Source organism: Penaeus vannamei, chromosome 39 (assembly GCF_042767895.1).
Source record: "Penaeus vannamei isolate JL-2024 chromosome 39, ASM4276789v1, whole genome shotgun sequence".
Taxonomy (NCBI): domain Eukaryota; kingdom Metazoa; phylum Arthropoda; class Malacostraca; order Decapoda; family Penaeidae; genus Penaeus; species Penaeus vannamei.
Window position 1 is genome coordinate 9,114,778 of NC_091587.1, and position 5,000 is coordinate 9,119,777.

The window sequence follows — 5,000 nt, forward strand, 5'->3', positions numbered from 1 at the left end:
AGCTTTAACTCGCCAGTACATGCTGTTCATGCTTCAGTCACCAATATAAGCAATTTATTCATGAATTCAGTACACTTATCCACACAATAAATATTCAGATATCTTTATTTTTTTTTTTATCCATTATATAGCGCATTTCTTTCTCTATCTCTTCATTCTTTCCTCTCTCTGTCTCTTTCTCTTCTCTCTCTCTCTCTCTTTTCATTCTCTCCTCTGTCTGTCTGTCTGTCTGTCTGTCTCCCTATATCTCTCTTTCTCTATCCCATCTCTCTCTCTCTATCCCATCTCTCTGTCTGTCTCTGTCTCTCTCTCTCTCTCTCTCTCTCTCTCTCTCTCTCTCTCTCTCTCTCTCTCTCTCTCTCTCTCTCTCTCTCTCTCTCTCTCTCTCTCTCTCCCTCTCTTCATCTACTTGTCTATCTATCCATCAATCTGCATGCACATATAAGAACATATTCTTGTGTATATCCTCAAAATATCCCTAATATAAACATGCTCCTATGAGTCACTCGTATAAAATAAAATTCATGAGGATTAGAAACTATAATGAGAATCGACATATTTGAAATTTTAACTATCATGACCTTAATACTCTTTGTTGTTTTCATGTTAAGGTACACTTTTAGAAAAAAATGGCTTGTTCATTTAGATTTATTTTGGTCTACCATCGGAACACAACCCTACTAAGACCCAAATGCAGTGCAACCACAACCAGACAATAACAATATACAACACCGAGACAAAAAATAAAAACAAATCCATAACAAGAAAATGAAGAAGAGGAAGAAGAAGAAGAAGAAGAAGAAGAAGAAGAAGGAGAAGGAGAAGAATAAGAAGAAGAAGAAGAAGAAGAAGAAGAGAAGGAAGAAGAAGAAGAGAGAGAGAGAGAGAGAGAGAGAGAGAGAGAGAGAGAGAGAGAGAGAGAGAGAGAGAGAGAGAGAGAGAGAGAGAGAGAGAGAGAGAGAGAATAACAACACGCCCCCCCCAAATAAAAAGTAAACGAATGAAAATGGGAAATGAAATAAAGATGAATAAAAATATAATACTGGAAAGGCATAACATCTTCAACCAACACTCCCCTCCACAAGAAAAAAAGAAAATAAATAAATACAAAAAGAAAAAGGGTAATAATACTGAATAGGTAAAACAATCAACCAACCTTTCCCATTAAAAAGAGAAAAAAAAAAGAATAGGCAAATCATATTTAACAAAATCTCCTCCCTCCCCTGAAAAAATTAAACGGTAAAATATATTCAACCTAATACAAAGAAAAAAAGAAAAAAGAAAAAATTATAATAACAATAAAAAGAAATGAAACAATTAGATAATTAAGTAAAACTGAAACGGCGAAACTTATTTAAAAAAAAAATAATAAAAAAATATAATTCTGACAAGGAAAAACAAATCTCAACCCCGCCCACTCCCCCCCCCCCCCAAAAAAAAAAGAATAAATAAATAAATAAGACATGAAATAATTATATTAACAATAAAACAATACTGAAAAAGTAAAACATATTCAACCCCCCCCCCAAGTAAAAAAATACTGTAATGAAAAGGTTAAGCAAATCCAACCCAAGACAAGACAAACAACAACAACAACAAAACCACAACCATCACACAACCCAAAATTTCAAATTACCATCAACGAACAATCCTTTTTCGACCTCCCCCCTCCATTTTTTTTTTTTTTTTTTTTTTTTTTTTTAGATATTAGAACCCGTTAACTAATCACCAAAACTAACATCTCCTAACGGTCATTATTCACCAAAGAAACAAACAAACAAAATGAAATCCTCGTCATATTCTTTTATTGATTCATTGTCATTTTTTATGAGAACGAAACGACAATATTAAAATGGTTGCCAGTCTTCATATGTGTTGAGATCCGCAGCTTAATGCTCAGACATAAAGAGGCACATCCACTTTGCTCTCTCTCTCTCTCTCTCTGTCTCTCGCTCTCTCTCTCTGTCTCTCTCTCGCTTTCTCTCTCTCTCTGTCTCTCTCTCGCTTTTTCTCTCTCTCTCTCGCTTTCTCTCTCCCTCTCTCGCTTTCTCTCTCTCTCTCTCTCGTTCTTTCTCTGTCTCTCGCTCGCTCTCGCTCTGTCTCTGTCTCTCGCTTTCTCTCTCTCTCTCTCTCTCTCTCTCTCTCTCTCTCTCTCTCTCTCTCTCTCTCTCTCTCTCTCTCTCTTCTTCTCTCTCTCTCTCTCTCTCTCTCTCTTGGTTATCTTCTCTTTCACGTTCACGTTCTTTCCTCTCTCTTTTTTCTCTATCTCCATATCTATTTATTTACTTGTTCCTATGTTTTTTTTTCCTCTTTTTTCACCCTTTCTCTATTTTCTCCATTCTCCCATCCTGCACCCTTCCCCCACTTCCCCCCCCCACATCCTCCCTACTTCTCACTCCCATCCTTAACTCCCAATTTTCCCCCGATCCCCCACTCCCCCCTACTCCCCACTCCCATCCCCAATTCCAATCACTCCTTCCCCCTTCCCCATTCCCATCCGCTACTCCCAATTCTCCCCCCTTCCCCCACTCCCAACCCCATCCCCCTTACCCAACTCCCAATTTCCCCTACCCACTCCCAACCCCATCCCCCCTTACCCAACTCCTAATTTCCCCAACCCACTCCCATCCCCATCCCCCCCCTACCCTAACTCCCAATTTCCCCCCCCCTTCCCCTCCTCCCTTCCTACGCACCCCCACTCCCCACTCGCCCCACTCTCACCCCCAACTCCCCACCCTTATTTCCCTCCCCACACCCCCACTCCCCACTCGCCCTACTCTCACCCCCCACTCCCTACCCCTATCTCCCCTCCCCACACACCCCCACTCCCCACTCGCCCCCACTCTCACCCCCAACTCCCCACCCCTATCTCCCATCCCACACACCCCCACTCCCCACTCTCACCCCCCCCTCCCCATTCTCACCCCCACTCTCCACTCCCCACCCTTATTTCCCTTCCCACACTCCCCCACCCCCCCCTTCCCCACTCCCCCACCTTACCTTCCGACGAAGAAGCTCTCACGCCGCCGTCGGGATCCCAGCAGACCGAGGGACCTGCACGAGACCTTCCTCTCCCGCCTCCCCGAAGGACACGAAGCCGGCGCGCCCTCGCTTCTCGCCTGAAGGAGGAGGAGGAGGCGAAGGAGAAGAAGAAGGAGGAGAAGGAGAACGAATAGAGAGATACGAAGAAGGAGAACGAGAGAATTGAGACGAAGGAGGAGAAAAAGAAGACGGAGAAGGAGAACGAGCAAAGAGAATCGAAGTAGACAAAGGAGAAGACGAGGACGAAGGCGACGAAGGAGGCGACGAAGGAGGAGAGGCGCTCAGCTGGACGGAGGAGGACTTCGTCGGGAGGAACGGCATTCCGGATTTCCTTCGCCTTTGGACATTTATCTCTCCTCGACGTCGCGGTTCTCTCCTCGCTTGGGGGGGGGAGGGGGAGGGAGGGAAGAGGTGGGGGGAGGTCGCTTCACCCCCTTACGGCGCTCCTCACTCTTCTTCCTTATCTATTTATCTATCTATTATTGTTATACGTTCTCCTTATTCCCTTTCTTTTCTTCTCTCTTATTTCTCCCTTATTCTCTTGGTTCTTTTCCTTTCCTTTCTACTCTTTTATTCTCCCTGGTTTCTTACTTTTTCTTTTCTCTGGTTCCTTCCTATAGTTTCTTCTCCCTTATTTCTTTTTATTCTCCCTTTATCTTCCTAAATCCTCCTTCCCTTCTATTTTCCTCCTCTTCCTTTTATTTCCTCACAGCTTCTAGTTCTCCCTTTTGTCTTATCTCTTCTTCCTTCCCTTTTTCTCTTCCTATTCCCTTCCTTTATCTTTTCTTCCTTCTTTCGTCTCACTGTTTTCTTCCCTTTTTTATTATCCTTCAAATTTCTTTCTTATCTACTCACTCGTTCCTCCTTTCTTTCTATTTCCCTTTTTTGCTCTTTCTTCCTACTAACACCTCCTTTTCTTCCTTTTTTCCACTAATTCCTCTCTTCCTTCCTTCCTTTCTCTCTACAAACTCTTTTTTATCCTTACCTTCTTTCCACCAATCCTTTTTCTCCTTCCCTTTTCCTTTCTTCCTCCTGCTTATTCCTCTCTTTTCCTCTTCTTCCCTTCTCTTCTCCCTTCACTGCACCCTCCTTCTCCTCACAAGCACAAGCTCACCATCACAGGAATACTCAATTGCACACTGCACTGATCCCCTGCAACATGACACTGAACCGATTGTACAACGCTACAGAGCTTACAGGGCGATTGGAGGCCGAAAGGCAACAGAAAATGGAGATTCCCCTGTTAAGTATTGCTTCTGTGATTTAAAGCACTTGAGAGCCGTGAAGTGGCGGTCCTTTTAGCACTTATAATTCTGATATCATTCTGTAATAATGATAATAATGAATAAGTAAATATATAAAGAAAAGAAATGGAAATTGATAGGAACTGCACTTTATTGTACTGACATCTTTCAGTATCTATTAAGTATAAGAGTCCTTTTGAGATGCACTTATATTGACATCATTCAACAACAATAAATCGCCGGAAATGCACTGTATGATACTGACATCCTTCGGTAGCTATTCAATAAGAATCGTTTTAGCTTCACTTACAATAGTGACTTCATTCGAATTGAACTCCACTTTATAATCGTGACATCACTTAACAAGCGTGAAGTAAAAGTCATTCGAACTGCACTTATAATACGGAAATCACACAACAGCTGTAATATATACAGAATTTTCGAAACTTCACTTTATGAACACCTTTCAAGGGCTACTTAATTAGAGTCGTTTCAGCTGCACTTATAAAATAGACATCAATTTACAGCTGCATCAAGAGAGCGCTCCGTGGGATAATGATTCCATGAACGATTGACTATGTATAACAAAGTGAATAAGCCTTCTTTGGCGCACACTATATTCGACCTTATGCACTGTGGCTATACATATTTTTTTTGGTAATAATATTCTGAACTTTACAGATATCAGAATATATCCTCCGCCGGTGCACCAAC

General features: G+C 42.1%; 1 protein-coding gene across 1 annotated transcript in view; it reads right to left on the reverse strand.

The window, feature by feature from the left end:
* Positions 1–3,129, reverse strand: part of LOC113825081 (uncharacterized) — a 332,231-nt gene extending 329,102 nt beyond the window's left edge. Inside the window, exon 1 of the mRNA XM_070116824.1 lies at positions 3,001–3,129. The gene's annotated coding sequence lies outside the window, so the exon portion shown is untranslated. The remainder of the gene's footprint in view (positions 1–3,000) is intronic.
* Between the last annotated feature and the right edge of the window lie 1,871 nt (positions 3,130–5,000).